Source organism: Callithrix jacchus, chromosome 14 (genome assembly GCF_049354715.1).
Source record: "Callithrix jacchus isolate 240 chromosome 14, calJac240_pri, whole genome shotgun sequence".
NCBI classification, from domain to species: domain Eukaryota; kingdom Metazoa; phylum Chordata; class Mammalia; order Primates; family Cebidae; genus Callithrix; species Callithrix jacchus.
In genome coordinates this window covers 17,499,835-17,524,037 of record NC_133515.1, presented here as the reverse complement: position 1 = coordinate 17,524,037, position 24,203 = coordinate 17,499,835, and the positions used below count along the sequence as shown (strand labels likewise).

At 37.9% G+C, this 24,203-nt stretch overlaps 1 long non-coding RNA gene across 1 annotated transcript in view; it reads right to left on the bottom strand.

Annotated features, from left to right (window-relative positions):
- Nucleotides 1–17,573, bottom strand: part of LOC128929573 (uncharacterized) — a 54,517-nt gene extending 36,944 nt beyond the window's left edge. The window contains exon 1 of the long non-coding RNA XR_008476213.2: nt 17,373–17,573. This is a non-coding gene — a long non-coding RNA (uncharacterized LOC128929573). The remainder of the gene's footprint in view (nt 1–17,372) is intronic.
- Between the last annotated feature and the right edge of the window lie 6,630 nt (nt 17,574–24,203).

The window sequence follows — 24,203 nt, the reverse complement described above, 5'->3', positions numbered from 1 at the left end:
CTTGAAATATCGTGAACGTTTTTCTCTTACGTAAGAAGAGTCAGCAAGACACAAATATGTTGAGGCTGACCTCTGAGATCCTTTCCATAAGGCAGAGGGTACATGCTCAGCATCCATAAAGAACAAATAAGGTCATGCTCAGGAAAATCTAGGTAGGCAATGAAAGGTGGTGGCTGTGAATGTGTTCAGGATACCTGCTAACCCATGCAAGGGTTAGCATTCAGCTGTGTCCACAGCAAGCTGTGCCAGTGTGGGCTGCTCTGAGACTAGCTGTTTCTATTGCACAAAGAGGAAGTAGTAAAAATGCATTGTTTTGAGGTGTTAATGTAAAACACTTAGAATGGCTAATAATTAATATTATTATGCTATTCAAGTAGAGAAAAGGACATTCTAAACAGTAAAATTAATGACTAAAGACCAAAGTGGTCAAAGTAGGCATTTAGTAGATGCTTTTTAGTTGAGTAGGATGGAGCAATAGTGTGAGTGGATTGCCTGGCAGAGGTGAGATTATTAAAGGCCAGGGAAGATTCAAAGATTGCAGATTTTATTTTTTCAAAGGAGGTAATAGAATGTTTCTAATGAAGAAGTATTAATAACAAAGTACAAGCATGATTTTCTGGCAGAACTTAGATGTTCACAGAGCATATTCCGATGTGATCTCGTTTGATCTACCCATCCTGTGAGGTCTGTGAAGCAACTGCTGTTGTCTCCAACTTTCAGAAGAAAAATGTAGATTCCGAAAAATAAAGTGACTTGTTCTTGTGGAGAAAGTCTTGAATAACCTAAACCCACATCTTTCCATGACCCATGCTGTACAATCATCACAGCACATCACAGAACACAGAAAGGATGGCAGAGGAGAAGTTCAAGATTTTACAAATATGTGACTGTTATATCATTTTTATCTCATTGAAATTAAAAAAAATCATCTTCTTGGTAATATCCTTCTTACCCTGTAGTATTTGCTGCCATACACTGGCATTATGTGTGAAATAAAGTAGATGTAATTTTCCCTTTGCTCAGTTCCTGCAATTCTAAGATTAACAGAGGCCTATATAAAGGGCCTCTGTCAATTGATTTGACAGTTAGCCAAATCTCTTCTAGTCAAATCCTCCAGGATTTGTATTGTCAATCCAAGTTCTATTATGATGACTCTATAACACAAGTGAGTTCATCTTCAAACTCTGGGAGAAAGTGGATGCATATATGATAGCACTAATGTCCAACGTTCTTTGAAGGCTTCCTACAAAGCAATCATTGATCTAAGTATTATTTCTATGTGATAAGCAATTTCAAATTTGCAACAATCTTATAAGGAAAGTACTGTCACTAGCCACATTTTATAGAAGGGATACGAAAAGATGCTGAAATTGAAATGCTTGCACCCAAGATCTTCCTCAGACTTTGGGACTGAGCGCAGCCTTCCTGTGGAAACCTTGTACTGGTACGGCCCAAGTGTTTGTGTATCGGAAAGGAGTCATATTCCCAAAGCAGCTGAAATTCTGTCTGAGGTCAGAAGCCCCGAAACAAGAGGCATGAGTAGGGGGTCAGCACTAGTCACAGTGCTGTGAGGAGGCATTTTTGGAGGCAGCTGAATGACGTCATCAAAAGAAAGGGGTGCGGAACAGTGGGTGTCACATCCTGCTCAAGGGCAGAAGTCTGGGCCCGTTTAAGAAGTTTCAAACATATTTGGTAAGACTTCGGAGGGAGAAATAAAAAGTCACATGATAGCAGCAGGATGGGAAAAGATAAAAGCAGCAGTTAGATACACGTCAATCAATCTTGTTACACCATCACAGAGAGCACGCTCCCACCATATGTGATCTCTTTTGTGCCATTTCAAGGGAACCAAGGAAATCACTGACTTATCCACTCTTCAATTCAGTTTTAAAGGCCAGTAAACACACAAGTACATCTTTGATCATAAGGTTAGTGGACAAAGATTTGGGTCTCTAAATTAACATAGAAAATAAGAGAAGTGATACTATCCAAAGGCCTTTCTCAAGGTAAAGAAATCATCTTTCAAACAAATAGGAATTGTTTGCCAAACTTCAGGAAAAAGCTATTTTGCAAGCAAAGCAAAGATTTAATAAAGCAATTCCTAGGGAGAGTATTTTTCAGGCTTTGACAAATCTAGATTAATGAGAAGCTTGATTAATCAGATAAAAATGACTTATTAGGTATCTATTGTTTTAGAAACCTGTCCTACTTGTTTTCATGAAAAATGAGAAAACAATAGGGTTTTGAGGATAAGATTTTAAGAAATTAAAGGAGACACATGGCCCTTTAGAAATTCATAGTCTAGCTGGAGAAAGAATAAACTGCTCTGGCAAGAAGGCAGGTCTACCACAGGCTAATCCACTGCCTCTAACATCTCTGTTAATCTCCCTTCAATTCCAATCAGGGAGATCAGACAAAAGAAGGTATATGTGAAGACATATAAACAAGAACAGCCCTGTTCATGCTTGGACCCAGAAAAATCACATGAAAGCCTACCAGGGCTCAGCAGCTGTGCATCTTCAGGACACCTGTTCTTGCTCTCCCTTGGGAGTGTGGCATGTAAGCAGAGCCCATGCCTCATGGGATTGGAGAATACAGAAAGGGAAAAAGAAGGCAGAAATAAATGTGGTTAAAACAGGGGATTTGGCAGCTGCCTGTGTGGTAGGATTGGAAGGATGCCCTGTGTCTGCCAAAAATAGCCTTCCAACCGACTTTGTCATAACACCTGAACTTTCCCCTGTATGCATTTTGGTTGGAAAGGCATGGGAAGCCAGATTGCTAAATCCTAAATATATAAACCTTTTTAAAGACTCAATTCAACCTTTTGGCTTTTAGTAGAATGGCCAGGCATCCTCATTTGCTTAGCGCAGCTCAGAATTTTGCCTATGATCCCAGCTTCTTTCTTGATAGGGTCCCTCTCACTCTTAAAAGGATCCCAATTTGGAAGATACTTTGCATAGCCATCCTAGTGTCTAATTATCTAGAATAGACCACATAACACAGGTGTCAGATGAGAACATGCTAGTGACGGCAAGGAGGATAAGCTGAACATCTGGCCAAAGTGGGGCTACCTGAGAAGACTGAGACCCCACCAAAATGAAATGGTGGAAAAAAATAAAGAGGCAAAAACCAGCCCTTTAAAGTGTTAGTTTTTCTTTGGATGAGCCTGGAAGGGGATCAAAAGAAATTTGAAGACTGGTGAAGTCCTTGTTAGAACCAGAAGTTATACTAAGTGATCTTTAGAGCTGTGTTGATATATTCCGTGGTAGACCTGACTTTAGTTGTTTTCACCAACTCTTAAAATTCTGATGTTCTACTTACTATTTTCATTGGGGAGCTATAAAATCTTAAGTGAACCAGAATGAACTGTTCTTTGAGGATATTCTGAGAGTTTTACAAAAGTCCATGAGATGGTGGGAGACATGTCAGTCTGAGGTGTTACAAAACCAGAAGTAAGATGTACAAGGAAGTTCACTGCAGCTGTGGTGGGTGGGGACAGCTGCCATGTGCCCATGTGTGGGGGAGTGGGCAGATGAAATATGAATGCACATTGTAGAACTCTATGAAGCACCTAGAAGTGACAGATTAACTGTATGCATCTTGGTATAGCTGGATCTTAAAAATAGGCTGCTGAGGGAAAAATTGAGAATCAAATTAATCTATTTAACATGAATTTGGCATTCACATAAATTTAAGCTTTATATGCATAGATCAATTCTACATAATTTATGAGAATGAAGCAAAAAAATATGAATCACATTAAGCACCTTAGAATATTGAGCTGTGGTGGGTGGTTAAAAGTGGGCTATGGAAATAAAGATTATAAATACACGAGTAAAACATGAGCCTGAAATTTGGTGGACAAGGTGATAAAAAAATAAGAAGTCACAATTCTATTGGAATCTATGCATTGTTAAATAATTTTGCAATCTTGAGCAGAAATGTTAGGCTAAATCAAAATTATTTCATGGCTACTATATCTCTGTATCCCTTCAATCAAATGAAAATGAACAATTACTATTTTGAGTATTGAACACAACTAGATAGTTTAGAACATTGTTTTTTGAGGTTTTTTTCAATTCAATTATTATAACCAAATTGAGCTTGAAATTTGGCCTATTGAATTACACCAGGAAATCTTTGTTGGTACAATTTCCAATGATATTCTGTCTTACTTGGGTAAACTTCATAAACTGTAAATTCAGAACCGGAAAAAAAAAGATCCAGATTAAACACTGGGAGAAACTAATCTGTAGCTATTAAAAGAAAAAGAAAAGCCATGATTAACTCACAAAGAAAAACAATTCTGTACATACCAAGACTAGAAAGGAGATTGAATCAGTAACAACTATCTCCTAACAAAGGAAAGCCCAGGGCCAGGTGGCTTCACTGGAGAATTCTACCCACCATTTAAAGAAAAATAAACACCCATTCTTCTCAAACTCCTTCAAAAAAACTGAAGAACAAGAACACTCCCAAACTTATTCTATGAGGTCAGTGTTTACCCTGATACGTAAGCCAAAAAAAGACACTGTAAGAGAAGAAAATGACAAATCAATACCTTGACAAATACTGACATAAAAATTCTCAACAAATACTAGCAAACCAAATTCAACAACCATTAGAAGTATTACATATATGGAGAACTATGAACCACTGCTCAAGGAAATAAGAGAGGACATAAACAGATGGAAAATCATTCCATGTTCATGGTTAGGAAGAATCAATATTGTAAAAATGGCCATACTGTCCAAAGTAATTTATAGATTCAAAGCTAGCCCCATCAAGCTATCTATGACCCTCTTCACAGAAATAGAGAAAAACACCTTAAACTTCATATGGAACTAAAAGTGAGCCTACATAGCCAAGACAATCCTAAGCAAAAAGAACAAAGCTGGAGGCATCATACTACCTGACTTCAAACTATACTACAAGGCTACAGTAATCAAAACAGCTTGGTACTGGTACCAAAACAGAGATATAGACCAATGGAACAGAACAGAGGCCTCAGAAGCAATGCCACACATCTACAACCATCTGATATGTGACAAACCTGACAAAAACAAGCAACGGGGAAAGGTTTCCCTATTTAATAAATGGTATTGGGAAAACTGGCTAGCCATGTGCAGAAAGCAGAAACTGGACCCCTTCCTGACACCTTACACTAAAATTAACTCCAGATGGATTAAAGACTTAAACATAAGACCTAATGCCACAAAAGCCAAAATAGACAAATGGGACCTAATGAAACTCCACAGCTTCTGTACAGCAAAAGAAACAGTCACTAGAGTGAATCGGCAACCAACAGAATGGGAAAAAATTTTTGCAGTTTACCCATCTGACAAAGGGCTGATACCCAGAATTTACAAAGAACTCAAACAGATTTACAGGAAAAAAACAAACAAGCCCATTCAAAAGTGGGCAAAGGATATGAACAGACACTTTACGAAAGAAGACATATATGAGGCCAACAATCATATGAAAAAATGCTCATTGTCACTGGTCATCAGAGAGATGCAAATCAAAACCACAATGAGATACCATCTCACGCCACTTAGAATGGCGATCATTAAAAAATCTGGAGACAACAGATGCTGGAGAGGATGTGGAGAAAAAGGAACACTTTTACACTGTTGGGAGTGTAAATTAGTTCAACCATTGTGGAAGACAGTGTGGCGATTCCTCAAGGCCTTAGAAATAGAAATTCCATTTGACCCAGCAATCCCATTACTGGGTATATATCCAAAAGACTATAAATCGTTCTACTATAAGGACACATGTACACGAATGTTCATTGCAGCACTGTTTACAATAGCAAAGACCTGGAATCAACCCAAATGCCCATTGATAATAGACTGGATTGGAAAAATGTGGCACATATACACCATGGAATATTATGCAGCAATCAGAAATGATGAGTTTGTGTCATTTGTAGGGACATAGATGAATCTGGAGAACATCATCCTCAGCAAACTGACACAAGAACAGAAAATGAAACACCGCATGTTCTCACTCATAGGTGGGTGACGAAAAATGAGAACACATGGACACAGAAAGGGGAGTACTAAACACTGGGGTCTATTGGGGGGAAAAGGGGAGGGCCAGTGGGAGGGGGAGGTGGGGAGGGATAGCCTGGGGAGAAATGCCAAATGTGGGTGAAGGGGAGAAGCAAAGCAAAGCACACTGCCATGTGCGTACCTACGCAACTGTCTTGCATGCTCTGCTCATGTACCCCAAAACCTAAAATCCAATAAAAAATTAAAAAAAAAAGACCTAATGCCATAAAAACCCTAGAAGAAAACCTAGGCAAAACCATTCAGGACATAGGCATAAGCAAAGACTTCATGACTAAAACACCAAAAGCATTGACAACAAAAGCCAAAATAGACAAATGGGATCTAATTAAACTCCAGAGCATCTGTACAGCAAAAGAAACAATCATTAGAGTGAACTAGCAACCAACAAAATGGGAAAAATTTTTTGCAATCTACCCATCTGACAAAGGGCTAATATCCAGAATCTACAAAGAACTAAAACAGATTTACAAGAAAAAAAACAACCATCTCCATTCAAAAGTGGGCAAAGGACATGAGCAGATGCTCTTCAAAAGACATATATGAGGCCAACAAAAATATTTTTAAAATGCTCATGATCACTGATTATTAGAGAAATGCAAACCAAAACCACATTGAGATACATCTCATGCCAGCCAGAATGACGATCATTAAAAAATCTGGAGACAACAGATGCTGGAGAGGATGTGGAGAAATAGGAATGCCCATCGATGATAGACTGGACAATGAAAATGTGGCATATATACACCATGGAATACTATGCAGCCATAAAAAAGATGAGTTTGTGTCCTTTGTAGGGACATGGATGAATCTGGAAACCATCATTCTCAACAAACTGACACAGGAACAGAAAATCAAACACTGCATGTTCTCACTCATAGGTGGATGTTGAACAATGAGAACACATGGACACAGGGAGGGGAGCATCACAAACTATGGTCTGTTTGTGGGGACTAGGGTAGGGACAGCAGGGGGGTAGGGAGGTTGGGGAGGAATAACATGGAGAGAAATACCAGATATAGGTGATGGGGGGATGGAGGCAGCAAACCACATTGCCATGTATGTACCTATGCCACAATTCTGCATGATCTGCCCATGTACTCCAGAACCTAAAATACAGTATATATAAAGAAGTATTACACGTGACCATCATACAATGCAAGAATGGTTTCATATATAAAAACTGATAAATGTAACACACTATATTAATGGAATGATAACTAATAATGCCACTGCCATCTCAATTAAAGCAGAAAAAAATCATTTGACAAAATTTGACACACTTTTGTGATTAAAAAAAATTCTTAATGAATTAGGAATAGAATAAAATAACCACAAAATAAAAAGGCCATTTATGAAAAGTTCACAGCTAGCACTTAAGGTTGAGAAACTGAAAGCTTCTCCTCTCAGATCAGGAACAAGACAAGGATGCCCAGTCTTGCCACTTCTATTCAACATCATACTGGGTGTCCTTGCCAGAACAATCAGCCAAGGAAAAAAAAAAAGGTGCAAAAGGCACTGGAATCAGAAAGGGATGAGTAAATTTAACTCTGTTTACAATAATAGAATCTTATGAGTAGAATACTCTAAAGATTTCACAAAGAAATCTATTAGAACTAAAACAACAATTCAGCAAAACAGCTGCATTTCAATACACTATCAATGAACAATCTGAAAAGACAACTAAGAAACTAATCCGATTTACAGTGGCAATCAAAAAATATAATAAAATATTTAGGAATAAACTCGACCAAAGAGGCACGAGACATGAACTGAAAACTACAAAGGATTGCTGAAAGAAATTAAAGAAGATACAAATAAGTGGAAAAATATCACGTCTTTATTTACTAGAAGACTTTATATTGTTAAAATGTCCATATTATTCAAAGTGATCTACAGATTCAATGAAATCCCTAACAAAATCCCAATGGCAATTTTTTTTTAATTTTGGAAAAGTTTTTAAAAACTATAAAAACAAATCCCCAAATTTATATGAACCTCAAAGAACCCCTAACAACCACAGCAATCTTCAAAGAGGAAAAACAAAGCTGGAGGCCTTACACTTCCTGATTTCAAAACATATTACAAAGTTACAGTGATCAAGTAGTATGGCAGGAACATAAAGACAGTTATTTAGATGTATAAAAGAGAAGCTCACATATATCATCAAATGATCTTTAACATGAATGCCAAAACATAAAGGAGTACAGTTCAGTAGGGCCAGTTAGCACAGGTTAGCCATCCCTTACTGAGGGCCACAGTAATCCTTCCAACTGCATGTTCCCTTTCAGTATAATTACATAAATACAGATTTACTTTTGCATATTTCTTTCCAAAATAATAAGAATGTTTATTTAAATTTATAAAAGTGATGCCTTTTAGGAAATAGTAGCAACAAGGAAAGTACCCTTTGGAAAAAGAGAGGGCCTGGAGGAAGGGAGGGACTTTGCAGGGCCACTTTGGGTGCAATGTTTCAGATTGTAGGCCTAGACCTGCATGGGGAGGATGGAGTACCCAAGAAAGGAAAATCAGAAGCTGGAGACAAAATCAGAAAAGGAGAGATAAACAATGCAACATTCCACTGGCATATTAAATAAAATAAATCCACTCCATCATTTCAGAGGAATTTTCGGGTGGAAGATTAGTAAATAAGAGATACAAAGAGATAATTTCATTTCACATATCTAATCTTGTAATTTGCAGGTATGCAAAATACTAATGATAGCCTTATTTTTCCCTTATATTATTAGGGAACATAATAATTATACATATTTTTGGGATACAGTGACATTTTGATACTAGTGATAGCCTTTTTATGGTACCATTATCTTAATAATGTCAAACTAGTTTTAAATGTTTTTGTAGTTTTTCTCATAAGCAGGTAACACCAAATACTATTACCCTATAACATATTTAAGGTCCTCAACCTCGAATTTCTACCATGAGATTTTCAGGGACATAACACTTGTAGTTGGAAGAGAAATGATTTTCCATGACTCCTGTTCACAACACATGTAGGCACCCACAGTACACACACTCCTCACACCAGACAAACCAAAAACACATATACACACACCAACGCACAACACACACAGGCACACATACATGCACACACCCCCACACTAGACAAACCAAATACACATAAACACCCCAAAACACAACACACACATGCACACATACCCCCACATCAGAAAAACCAAACACATTCCCACCCCAACACACACACATGCATACACTCCATATCAGCCACACCAAAAACATACTACACACATGCACACCCTCCATATCAGACACACCAAACACACATACACTGAAACACAACACGCACATGATTATATTTAATGTATTTGTGAGGAGAAGAAATTGTATACTAGATATAAGAAATATTTTTATAAAATTTGGAAACACTTTCAGGATCATGAAAGGATAATTGCAGATTATATAGAATATTCACCCATCCAGAATGACACATACTATAGACTTCTTGTCACAAGTTCACATATTCTGGCTGTCTGGTTTTATAACTACAAGCTTTATTGCATTAAAAATAGCATCCCATTCATCTCAGACATTGTACTAGGTACTTCTATAAATGTTCCTTATTTAATCTTCACAGGAAATATTACAAGACAGGGACTGTGAATCCCAGATTTGCAGATGTTAAACTGAAACTTAGATAAGTGAAAAGTTGAGCTTCCCTTGCTGAAGGCTCCAGAAGTCCCCTATAAATATCCTTGGGGAAGCGCTCTGGCTGAAGGCAAGGCAAAGGATCTACATCGCAAATAGTCATGCTTACGCAGAAAACAGGCTGTTCCAGAGATCCTGGGTTCATTTGGGACAGCTAGAGGGAGGACTGGAGCTGAATAGAAAGGTGGAGGTGAAGTCCTCCCAATGACCCCTGGACTCTGACACTACCTGAAATTTGCTCAGTCTCATTGGGATTAAAATCTGAATCTGCCTATATGCAACATCAATACATTTTGTAGAGAAGAAACCTACCATCAGAACTGAGAAAAATGAGACTCATTTTGCATTTTTATGTCAAATCTCATCTGCAAGTTTTATAATCACTCTTTCTAAAAATTAGAACAATAAAAGGCACTTACAGGTAACATTAACTTTCTAAATTCCATCATTGGAGGACAGTGGGAAGCTGAGACACTAGGGCAGGTATAAGAAGCTTGCAGTAGGCCGGGCGCGGTGGCTCGAGCCTGTAATCCCAGCACTTTGGGAGGCTGAGGTGGGTGGATCACAAGGTCAAGAGATCGAGACCATCCTGGTCAACATGGTGAAACCTCGTCTCTACTAAAAATACAAAAAAGTAGCTGGGCATGGTGGCGGGTGCCTGTAATCCCAGCTACTCAGGAGGCTGAGGCAGGAGAATTGGCTGAACCCAGGAGGCGGAGGTTGCGGTGAGCCAAGATCGCGCCATTGCACTCCAGCCTGGGTAACAAGAGCGAAACTCTGTCTCAAAAAAAAAAAAAGAAGTTTGCAGTAAATGGTATCATTCCTTCAGCGTTCCTACTAAAAGTCAAGAATCCGTGTACGCAGTCTCTGTTTCTGGAGCTGTACATCTTCAGATTTCTATTCCATTTATTCACCAAATTTAGACTTTCACAGTCAAGGTCACTGCTTGATTAATGGCTCAAAAGTTAAAATGAAAGTTACAGGGAAGAGAAAGAGGAAGTGGTGGTTTGCCCCAGGAGGTGGGTGCACAGGCGACACAGCAGCACTTCACTAAGGATAATACACTCACCTGATGAAGATCAATGATGCAGATCTCCCGGCCATTAGCATTCGCTGGCAGTCCATCTCGAATGGAGAGATAGATAGCACTAGCTATTTATTTGAGAAAAGCTACACAGTGTGACATGTTCCCTGCTTCTCTTTTCCTCCGGAGGCTCTCCAATACCACAATTAGGGAAAATTACTGTGTTAAAGGCAAGCAGTATAAAATTCCGGTTTTCTTTGTCCTTTTGGCAACTCTCTGCCTTCTTGTCATTTATTTTTACATGTATTCTATGAACAAAAGAGCTAATTTTCTAACAAAACTCTCCTGACAGTTCATTTAATGGGAAATGCTTTATGGATGCAGCCTTAGCAGAGAGATAGTGGTTCAGCTGCTATGTTTACTGTGTTTAAAAGACTCCCCAAAATACCTGCTCTCAAAAATGGGTATGAGTCAACCAAGATATAACCAAATGTTAGGCATATCCCTTCAGATCAAAAAGTCTTCCTGACGTTTTTAATAAATACTGATTTTTTTTTCTCCATATGATTTCTTCCATGTTTACATGTTATGATTGCCACACCAACCCTAAATTAAGTCAAGCCAATTTAGTTCACTTTAGCAGATGTGATTTCTCTGCTGATCAGTTGCACGTAAAATACAGCTTTGTCAAAATGTAAAACAAAGAAAATCTAGGATTTGTGAATATTAAAGGCAAATGTGAAGATCAAAAAACAAAGTGCAGAGAGTGCCCAAGGACAGTAGGAGGGTAGAGCAGGGCGACAGTGCAACAGGGAAGCCGGGTTGGTGACATCATCTGTGGGGCCAGTGCAAAATAAAAGTGCAAGGCCCCTTGTGTAAAAGGTATTAAAAATTTCAAGGTGGTCACAGTAGAGTGTTAAGCCAAGCATAGAACTGCATAACAGTGCACAGGCAGGCTGGGCACAGTGGCTCACACCTGTAATCCCAGCACTTTGGGAGGCTGAGGCAGGTGACTCACTTGGGGCCAGGAGTTTCAGACCAGCCTGGCCAACATGACACTAAGATGTTAGTGTCAGAAATATATGAAGAATTCCTAAACTCAACAATAAAAGATACGTATAACAACTAAAAAGTGAGCAAAGGCTATGAGAAGATGCTCAATGACAATTATCATTAGACGAATGTAAATCAAAGCCATAATGAGATATCACCTTACACCATTAAGAGGATGGCCACTATCAAAAGGGAATTCAGAAAATACCAAGTGTTAGTGGGAATGTGGAGAAATGGCCATTCCTATGCACTATTAGTGGGAGTGTAAAATGGTGTAGCCACTATTGAAAACAGTTTGGAGATTCCTCAAAAAATTAGAGATTGAATTACCATATGATCCAGCAACCCCACGTGTGTGTGTGTGTGTGTGCGCGCGCGCGCACACACACACACACACAAATTTAAAATGTGATCTTGAATAAACATCTGCATGTCCTTGTCCAGATTAGCATTATTAATAACAGCCCAGAAGTGGAAGTAATGAAAATGTCCAACAGCAGATGAAAGGAGAAACAGAATGTGGTGTGTGTGTATAAGATAGAATATTATTCAGTCTTAGAAAGGAAAGTCTGACACATGCAACAGCATGGATAACACTTGAGGATGCTATGCCAGCAATTGTCCCAAAAAGGCAAGTGCTGTATGATCCCACTTACGTGAGGTACCTGGGGTAGTTGAATTCAGAGACAGAAAACAGTATGGTGGTTGCCAGGGGCTGTGGGGAAGAGGAAGAAGGGAGATGGGAAGCTGTGGTTTAATGGGTATAGGCTTTCAGTGTTATAAGACAAATAGTTTTAAAGACTGCACAATAATGAGAATGCCCTTAACACCATAGAACAGTATACTCAAAAATGGTTAAGATGATAAATTTTGTTATGTGAAGTTAACCACAATTTTAAAATAGCAGAAAGTTTTAAAACGATAAGTGAGATCACAGACTAATTCTCAAAGGTTACATCTGCTCTCAAACTGCTACTGCACAACATACCTCCCTAACAGAGCTATCGTGTTTTGGTGCATGGGCTAAAGCATATGTTTTCTAAGAAATCCATGTTGCTTCCCTTGCTGAGAAAAAAGGAAAAAAAAAAAACCTTTGGATCAAGTCTTCTGCTGGGTTTCAGTCCACTTCATACCTACCTCATTCCTGGAATTTCAGAGAACTCCTAAACTTGAAGTTGATCCTCTCTCTCTCATGACTTTCCAAGTTTGCATTCACCTCTTTTAGCCTATTTTAGAAATAAAATGGGTATAGAGATGCTTCTTTCTCCTGAGAGACCTCTAGGAAATCACTGAAAATGCTGGGAAAAGGTATGCATATTCTACCAGTTTATATCATAAATATACATACATATTCATCTGCATCACTATTGTCTTCTGTCTGCATACTTAGTTCTATGCAGCTTCTAGAGCAATCTTTGTGGAGGGAAGGAGTATATTCAGGTTCCACGTTCTGGCAGTTTAGAGTACATAGCATCAGTTTTGCTGTCATGTATGTAATATTCATTCTTCTAGAGGTGACCCCAGGGCTCCCTTGCCCTTCCCCTACAACTGGGGTATCCTCTCATGCCCATTGTGCTACCCCAGTTTGTTTGGGTTTTGTCTGTTTGTTTTTGAGACAGAGTTTTGCTCTTGTTTCCTAGGCTGGAGTGCAATGGCATGATCTCAGCTTATTGCAACTTCTTCCTCCCGGGTTCAAGCTATTCTCCTGCCTCAGTTTCCCAAGTAGTTGAGATTAAAGGCATGTGCCACCATGCCCAGCAAATTGTTGTATGTTTAGTAGAGATGGGATTTCACCATATTGTCCAGGCTGGTCTCGAACTCCTGACCTCAGGATATCCACCCACCTCTGCCTCCCGAAGTATTGGGATTATAGACATGAACCTCTGCACCTGGCCTTATCCGAGTTTTCATATTTGGCTTAGCCTTTAGATTCCAAGAAATGCTCCCAGTAGCGTCCAAGCCTTCTGATGATCTCTGGCCCATTTGTCTGACAGAGATTGTGCAAAGGTATCCATTGAAGCATAGGAAGCACGAGTACAACGTCTACTTGCTGTTATTTTTTAAATTTTATCCTTTTAAAATAATTGTTCAGTTTTTGTACTTGTTTTATGAGGTACATGTGTGATGTTTTGTTTTAAGATCTAAAATAGAACATTAATATAATTTATATAAAATAAATGTGTGTATATTGAGGAAGAAGGTGCTTTAAAAAAAAATAGGGGTGCTGTTAAAATATGTTGGAACAACTATGGCACAGGCTTTTCACCAAGTCTTTGGAGCTCAGCCTTGTTCTGATTATCTGAGGGTTGGCTGAAGTCCTGCTTTAAATTGAATGGGCCACTGAGAAGCATGACTATTAAATGTCAAGAGACTCTGCTACTCTGCCCCAATCCTCAGCTAAGACCTGATTTGGTGTTACAATCAATCCAATGGGATCCAAGATTTCTACATCCCTTAGCAATGCTTTCCTCACTCTCAGCCCCCAATAGAAAAGCAGTTTGATAAATCTCTTAGTTAGCTCTTCTCTACTAATCCAGACTGCAGAACCCCCACATTAAAGTGTAGAATCATGACAGTTTTACAACTTACAGGCTGCTCTGTGTGTGTGTGTGTGTGTGTGTGTGTGTGTGTGTGTGTGTAGAGGGAAAGGGAAGGCTGTGAAATGAAGCAAAAAACAAGATAATGAACTTGGGGTGGAAGTTATATGTAGCCACACTTTACCTACCTTTTGCTGCTTTACAATTTGCTGAAAGGCCTCCTTATACCTCTCCATTAGCACCCTGTATTTATGCTTCTAAAACAATCTCACATCCTCCCTTCCACTTTAGCACCACACCTGACCAACCATGATGGGACTATGGAGGGAATGAGGTGCCAGAAGTTTCACTACTGAACTTACATGACAATAGCCCTGGTCTCATTTCAGTCTCTGAAAAAGAAAAGAAAACTCATCCCATCATCTCCCATTTCACATTAACCCCAAATCTTGAAACTGGTTCAGAGTACATTTTACTCACTTCTATGTCTATATGAGGAATGTTCTAGAAATGAATATTAAATGGTGTTGCCAACAAATATCATATGTATTTCTATTATCTGATACAATAAATCCTGCCAGATTATATAATGCCCTGCTGTTCATTTTCAAGATAAAAAGATAAGAAGATATAAGAGCTATAAGTGGTAACAAGTTAATCACTCCTGAATCTGCACCAAGATGTGAGCAATTTTTACTTAAATTTTGGCAAAGTCCTTGAAATACTTTTGCTTCATGTCTAACAGGTTTAATTAGTGTTGGAGCTAGACTCAACTAAATGGAAGACTTCCTGGCATCAAAGACATTTAATTCTGAAGAATGGGCTGTTAGGTAACACGGCATGGTGGTGTCCTTGGCCTGAATATGCAGTCTTGGCATCTCACAGTTTTAATCTCCCCAAGGGACCTGGCCTTAGCGAGTAGAGCAGACACCTCTCTATATCATGGATTTCCTGTCAGTCCCAGTTTTATCCACTCTACACCTTATGGGATTCTTTTCAACATGACATCAGTTGTTGACTGCCCTTGGAAAAATGATTGTGATAAATAAAAATAATAAATCACTTGGAAGGACCATTTTTAGACTAGTATTTAAACCATGTTAGCAGAAGAGAATGTTGAAAAATCATGAAATTTCACCTCACCTTTCATGGCAAGACTTGAAAGCCTAATTCAGAGCAAGACAGAACATAAGTGCTATGGACACTAGGAAGTTGAGTCAGACTGCACCTTCTGCCTGGGGCCTGGCACTATGTTCAGCAAGGTTGTAGCTCTTACCCCAGATAACACCTCTGACATTCTTAAGAGTAAGGTATTGCTAGTCCCGTTCTTACATGAAAGGCTAAGGCACCAAGATGGAAGTAACTTCCCAGGGTGTTAGTGAAGTGGAAGAATTTAAGTTGATCACTTCAAAATCCAAACACATTCCTACTGGGTGGACTCCAGTTGTTGGGCAAAACTAAAACTGGGAAGAACCCATAGACCATCAGAGATTGGCACACTGAGGTAGCAATGGGCTTCCCTGAACCACAGAATATGAGGGGAGGGTTCATCTCCTTTTGTAGTCAGAAATAAAGGAAGAGGCCAAAGTCAGTGGCTCATGTCTGTAATCCCAGCACTTTGGGAGACCCAGGCAACTGGATCACTTGAGGTCAGGGGTTTGAGACCAGCCTACTCAACTTGGCGAAACCCATCTCTACCAACAATAATTTTTTTTTTTTTGAGATGGAGTTTCCCCTTGTTACCCAGGATGGAGTGCAATGGCATGATCTTGGCTCATGGCAACCTCCGCCTCCTGGGTTCAATTCTCCTGCCTCAGCCTCCTGAGTGGCTGGGATTACAGGCACGTGCCACCATGCCCAGCAAGTTTTTTGTATTTTTAGTAGAGACGGGGTTTCACCATGTTGACCAGGGTGGTCTCAATCTCTTGACCTCATGATCCACCCGCCTCGGCCTCCCAAAGTGCTGGGATTACAGGCGTGAGCCACCGCGCCCAGCCCTACCAACAATATTTTTTAAAAAATTAGCTGAGTGTGGGGGCACATGCCTATAATCCCAGCTACTCAGGAGGTTAAGGCAGGAGAATCACTTGAACCCTGGAGGCAGAAGTCATAGTGAGTCAAGATCGTGCCACTGCAGTGCAGCCTGGGAGACAGAGCAAGACTCTGTCTCAAAATAAATAAATAAAAATTTAAAAGAATTTTTAAAAATCAATAAAGGGAGATGTTAAAATAAGTCCAAAATGCACCCTGATGTCATTGGCCCTGGTTTAAGGTACCAGTGAAAAGAAACTAAATCGTGGGACTCATCAGGGACAAAAGAAGGCTTAGGTGGAATCAGTGATGAAAATCCACCCCAGCAATATTTAGAATTAATTGTTTTCTCTTCCTACCTAATAAAAACAGAAGTAGATATTCTTTAAAAGAGAAATTTATTTCCAGGTGAAACTACTTGAAGTTGAAAAATAATGCTTTTATACTATCTGTGCTATACGACGTTTATATGAAATGTACATTTATGCTACTGAGGGAGCATGAAAATGCAAGGCAAAAATAGTGCTGACTTCCTTGCTGCTGAAACTCGCTAGTGTGTTCATGATTGCTATAGAAATACCTGCCATAAACTGTTGGAGGACACTCAAATTAGGTCATTTCAAGATTGGTGCAGACCATAAATATTCAGTAATAAGCGTTCATGTTTAATGGCTCTGGGAGAGCTTGCCAAGTGCCCTATGTTTTTGGCAAGTACGTGCCCTAGATTTAACATCTCCTTATGAACATGACTATTTCTCACTATTTTATTTGTTTCGAGAAAACTAAGAGGTTTCTGCCTTCTGCGCCTTCAGACAGAACAGACTTTGCAAGTTTGTTCCTAAGGATTGCGCTAAAAATACAAGGCTTCTTTCCAATTACATAAAACCAAATCACAGCACAGAGAAGCAAGGACAACTCCCTCCCACCCCACAAATGCACAGAGTGGCCATGGCTGACCTCACCAACCTTAGTTTGCATTATTTCACTCTTGGCATCTTCTGCTTCCAGGAGCTGAACTGCTCTGAGGGCTCTGCAGAGAGCCTGCACATTGTCTCTGCACCTGACATCCTGCTCCTGGAATGCTGTCCCTGCACACCTCCTCGGGTGTGGCATCTCTTCACCCAGCCTCTCGGATGCCATTCCTCACACACAGCCTTTCCTCTGTCTGAGCGTCTCAGGTGGAAGTAATTTCTTTCTTCAGAATTTCCATTTTCCTCTTCATCAATACAATACTGGCGGATTATCCAAAATTTGGAAACAATAAAGAAAAACAAAGAAACGAGGAGGAAGAAAAAGGAACAAAGGAAGGAGAGAGGGCAAAAGGAGTAAAAAGAGAACGTAAGAAGGAAGTAAACAGAAGAGGTGACAAAAAAGGAAAAATTCTTGTATAAAAATATATTATGATGGATTTCCTCTTTTATACTTACTTGATTTATATTTAAATATAGCTGTAATTTGTGCTAAATAGACACTCTTCTATGCTGACAACCCCCACTCAAGCCCTGACCCCCACACAAACCTAACAAGGCTGCATAAAACTGTCTCAAAAGATCATAGTTAGTAACATAATATTTAATAGCAACATAATTTTCTACCACTGAGCAATATCATGATTCACATACTCATTTACTCTTTTGTGGAGCGCACAGATAATTTCCAGTTTCTTTGCAAATTACTTTGTCTGAAGTTCTCTTACGCAGTACAAAAGAAGGTAAAGCAGCCTGGCATTTGGAATTCCATCTGAGTTCAATTGGTGGGTCTGCCACATAGTGGTCACATGATTTTTGACAAACCACTTACCTCTCTCAGTCAGTGTTTTTCCTTTTTTAATCTGTAAAATGAAAGCTGTGATTAATAGTTTTATTAGATGCATTTGATCTTATCTGTGATCCCCAGCTTCCTAGGTCATACTCTGACTGCAGAGATCAATTTGTTAGTCAACATATAACCATTGAGTAGCTATGATTGTGCCTGCCCAATCTCAGCATTGTAATAAAAAATGGTGTGATGCTTTATAGTATCAAAGCAAAACATTGCTTATGTTTATGTTTATATTCCCTTATAGATTAGCATCCCTAGATCCATGTATCTGTTTTCATTTTTCTCTAACTTGGAGGTTGGATAATTTGGTAAATACTAATTGAATAAAGTAAGAGAGTAAATCATTTGCTAAGTAACATAGAACCAACAGAAATAGTAAGTTGCAAGTGAAAACAAACATTTATGGAGTGACTAGTATATGCTGTAATCTGTGCTATGCAAAAGAAGAGTAATTGTTGCCCACCTGGCTGCAATTCAGCACTTCCTTCAGTTGCCTCAGCATTGTGGTTTAATATGGAAAATTAGTAACTTCCAACTGATCCTGACTCACAAGTTCAAGATGATGATAGTATTTGAATAGCATTTTTCTATTACATATTCTTCTATTGAAAAAAACTGTGATGAGTCTCTGACATTCAGTCTTTGAATTTTTAGAAGGTTTAAATAAAATCTGGGGCTTTTCTAACATGCCCTTAAGATGTCCGTGCCTGTTGCCTTCCCTCTCTATTAAGCGCCTCACTTCTATGCCTGTTTATTCCTGATTACCTAGCAACCTGCAGACCCAATTTTTCTGCTCATTCCCTTTGACCATGTAAGCCTAGGAATCACTGTGCCATTGCTACCCAAGAGTGGGTGACTCAGGCATCAAAGATGTGGCACCCTTTTGAATTCTGATATGTGGGACAGGTAGATTCTTACTGTCTGTGACTACTACGTGCCACCAAGAGCTTCCCACTGATGATGCCAAAAACGTGGAGCCACAGATGGAGCAGTCTATTTAAAATGGAGTGACTGGAACTGACAGTAGCAGCAGATTAAAATTCAAGGAGCCACAAAAACACAGAGCAGAAATCATATTTAGATAATTCATCATTAAAATTCAAATGATGGCTAATGCTTGCAAGAGGAGATGTGAAAACTGTACAGAACACCAAATGCAAATACACTCCAGGCAGACAACCCTCTCCTCCTGAGGAATACCTGATCAGCAAGGCAATCCCATAGAAGAGGGAAAGGTAGAGGGATAGTTGTGATTATTCTTGGTGGCCAGAGAGATCCCAGGTCCACTCCTCTCCTGGCTAACACAGATAGAATGTTGATTGCAGATAAAGGCTGATATAAAATTATTTTAAGATGTAAACTTCCATCTGTGTGATATTATTCTAATAGGAAAATATAATACAGAAAATGAAATCTATTAGTCATATAAATTATCTTACTCTATTAGTCTACCAAAGCCACCATAGCAAAATATCACAGACCAGGTGCCTTAAACAACAGAAATGTATCTTCTAATGGGTCAAGAGGCTGAAAGTCCAGGATGAGGGTCAAGGTTGGTTTCTGGTGAAGGCTTTCTCTCTAGCTTATAGACCACAACCTCACAACCTTCTTGCTGTGTTCTAAACTGCCCTTTGCTTTGGGGGGGGGGGGAGAGAGAGAGAGAGAGAGAGAGAGAGAGAGAGAGAGAGAGAGAGAGAGAGAGAGAGAGCGCCCTTTGGTCTCTCTTTCTCTTCTTAGAAGGACACCAGTCTATTGAAACCTCAAACTGATGACCTCATTAAACCTTACTTAACTCCCTAAATAGCCTATCTCCAAATATAGTCATGTTGTTTTGATCTTCAGCGTAAAAATGTGAAGGCAGACACAATTCAATCTATAACACTCACATATTCTCCTATGTTGATCATTTGGAAAATTGACTTCAAACTAATGAAATGACTCACTTTTAGTTCTGCATTTACCCAGCTTCTAAAGGGACAGCTGCCAATAGAGCGCTAAACTGAACTGTGAATTTCAACGCCTTCTTCAGCATCCTTGGTCCTAAAAACTTTGGAAATTAAAGGTGGGACTCTCGTGCATCTTCAAACCCAAAAGAATTATGATCACATCTAGCTTTTGATCATATATGCCTGCTAACACTCAACCATTTGATGTTTACTCCTTAAGCTAAACACTAATACTATAGACAATCAACAATTATTTATTTAACAATCTATTCCACCTGTGATTCTTCATGAAGTGTTTTTAAAATTTATCGGGGTGATTTTTGGCAATTGGAATAATTGAGAGACTCTACAAGACTGTAGTGATTGCAATTCAGATGTGCTATACTTCATGCAAAATACAGAATAGTCTCATAGAGTGAAGAATTATCATGCATCCTGCTCAAAATTCAAATAACCCAAGGAAAATTTATATAAGTGAAAAAAATCTATTTTAAATTATTTGAGCTAGAACTTAACTCTGTTTTTATATACAAATCATAAAAATGTTCCTTTTTTCATTATACATTGAATTTTCCAGGAATGCAATGCTGTATAAGTTAAAGAAAATTTGTATTTTACTTTATTCAGAACTTTTGAAAACGAGTTCACTATTTTGGAAAAATCATATCTCCCGGACAGGATCACTTGTGATATTTGGGTAGTCCGTATTTGCTACTTTCCTAATCACTTCATTATATATCTACATATATGACTCATTACTTAACTATGTCTTCTACCATAATTGTGTCCAAGAGCTTACTTATTGAAATATATAATGCCATTAATTAATGTCATTTTATTTCCCCAATAAATATAATGAGGGTATTTTATTGATTTTGAAATCAAGGGTATAGATTCATTATGTCATCTATTATTTTCATTTTAGCACAGCAATAGAACCATTTAAAAATACAGGCATCTCCCATTTTCCCATTAATTCATTCCTTAAAATCAAACCTTCTTTACAAAAATGCAGAGTAGAAACACTTCTTCATCTTAAATGTAAAAAAAATTCAATGTATTGCATATTAAGCCAAAATCCCTAACCAATTTCTTAACACAGTGAAAACTCAGCAAAATATTTCACAGAAGTAACAAACTACAATTTTATGATGAAACTTCTCACAAAATTGCTTTTTGATCACAAAACGACTAGTATTGCCATATATATATGTATATGTGTATATATATACATATAATTGCTCTTTATACATATACAGGTCATATGCTGAACTGTAGATACTATGTTAGAGCAAGGCAAATAACAGACAATAAATAAATTAGAAAAATGCAAACAAAGCCTCAAAAAATCAATTTTATGTAGCAAACTATGAATACTCTTAAATAAGTAGAAGCTTGAAATATGAAGGAAGTTGAGAAATAATGCAATCATTTTTTCATTGATGAAGAAAGGTAATAAAATAGAAAAGCTGGGTAGTGAGAGGGCAATGTCAAGCATACTAGCAGTCAACATTTTATTAGTAGTTCCAGCTCATGCAATAACACACAATAATAAACAAGGTACTATCAATAAACTATTAGCATTAATAAGTAAATATAGCAAATTCCCTACACATAAGGTGAACCATCAAAAGTCTAATGCATTTCTATATATAAACAACAGATAATTACAAAATATAATTTTAAAATAATGCCATTTACAATACCATAAAGAAACATCAAATATTTGGAAATAAATACAATAAATTTCTACTTTACATAAAATGAAATAATACATTTTGCATAAATTAAAGATCCTATACAAACAAAAGATATACCATGTTCATGAATATGGAAGACCCAATGTGCCGAATATATTATTTCTCCAAGTGATGTCAATTTCCCTTATCAAGAGTTTGTGTTAGAAAATTGACAAGATAATTCTAAATTTTATATGAAGGACTTAGATTAACAGGTAGACTTATTAAAGCTACAGCAATCAAGACAGTGTGAAATTTGTGCAAGGACAGATAAATTGACAGATTGAACAAAATAAGAAGTTCAGAAAAAGAAACACACACAAATAGTTACTTGGTTTAAACAAAGGTTCTAATACAATACAGTGAGGAAAAGATAATCTTGTAAATAACTAATACTGAATCAATTGGATAGGAATATAGAGAAAATAAATTTTGACCTCTACCTCAAACTAGGTGAACTGTATACCTAAACAAGAAAGCTAAAAACAATACAATTTCTAGAAGATAATATACAATAACATCTGTATGCAAAAATACAGATGTATAAAATACAGATGTACAAAAATACATTTGTATAACATCTGTATACAAAAATGTTTACAGCTGAATCATTCATGAAGTGAATAGGAAATGATACAAATGTCCATCAACAGTAAAATACATAGTGATACATTTATATAACGAATTGCTGTATCAATGTGAAAAAGAACTACCACTACACTCAACACAAATAAATTACCTAGATATAATGTCAGACAAAAGATGCCTAACAGAAAAGACTGCATGAAGTATTTTTTCATTTATAAAAACAAACCTGACCTTTCCCTGAAGGAAGGTGTCTAGATAGTAAATGAATAGGAAATAATAGTGACTCCTGGGGTACTTGTAATAGTCTTTTTATTTGAGTGGGTTTAAATTGGTGTTTACATTTTAAAAAATTAACGGAGCTGTATCTTTGGGATTTATATATATATTAACCTTCAATAACGTTTACTTAAAATATTTATACATATATATGTATATTGCATGTATGTTTGTATATGTTGGTGTATATACACATACACACACGTATGTACATGCACCCACATACATACACACACACATACGGAGTAAAGTGGCAAAATCGTAGCTCACAGCAGCCTCTATTTCCCTGACACAAGCAATCCCCCTGCAGCAACAACAAAAACAAATACACTGATGATATCAAACAGTAATGGCTAGAATACTTAGCCACCACTAGTAGAAGAGTAAATTGGTAAAAATGCTTTGTATATTGTTTTACTTTGGATATTTAATATCTATTAAAATACATATGTGGCTGGGTGCAGTGACTCATGCCTGTAATCCCAACACTTTGTGAAGCTGAGGCCAGAAGATTGCTTGAGCCCAGAAGTTCACTATATCAAAGTGAAAAAGAACTACCACTACACTCAACACAAATAAATTACATAAATATATGTCAGACAAATGAAGTCTAACAGAAAAGACTGCATGATGTATTTCTCCATTTGTAAAATGGAAAATTTAGCCTCCTGAGTAGCTGAGACCATAGGTGTGCACCACCATGCCTTGTGATACACATGTATCGGTATAGCCACTATTAGAGATGGAAACAGAGAAAGACAGAGAAAGAACAGAGATCTGTAGGTTAGATTGAGACTAAACATTAGACAGCTTTAGCTTAAGCTACTATGAAATATAATTGATTAATAAATTGATAAGGTTAATATCTTATTGAAGAATCTTTAAGACTTTAAGAAAATGGGCATTGTGCTCACTGACATACTACTACTGGGAATGGTTATCTATGAACATTCTAAAAAGACATTTTTGCTTTTGAGAAGGTCAAGACTTCCCTCCTGGTCTTGGTCTACTTCTTAAGGCCATGAGTACCCACCAGTCTCTCCATAAGGTAGAGTGATACCTCTCCCACTGTGAAGTCTTTGGCATTTTGCTGGGGAGATAGATGTTGCAGTATACTAGGGATTCTGATGCGGATCCATTTCTAAAAGGTCCTTTCTCTTACAAGAATTTAATTATCATGGAAATTTTTACAGAAATGCCCCTATTCACACATTATTATAACATCATTTGCACAGGTTGTAACGTTGCACATTACAAGGGTAGGTAGATTGAAAGATCCATGTGAGTCTGTATCTCCAGCATCTTGTATTGTATCAGCCTATTTTTACTGCTAGCTGAATGTATAAAGTATTCCACACTAGATTTCTCAACTCAAGGTCCATGAAAATGGGAGTCCAAAAGTTATTTTTGGAGGATCTGTTAATTAA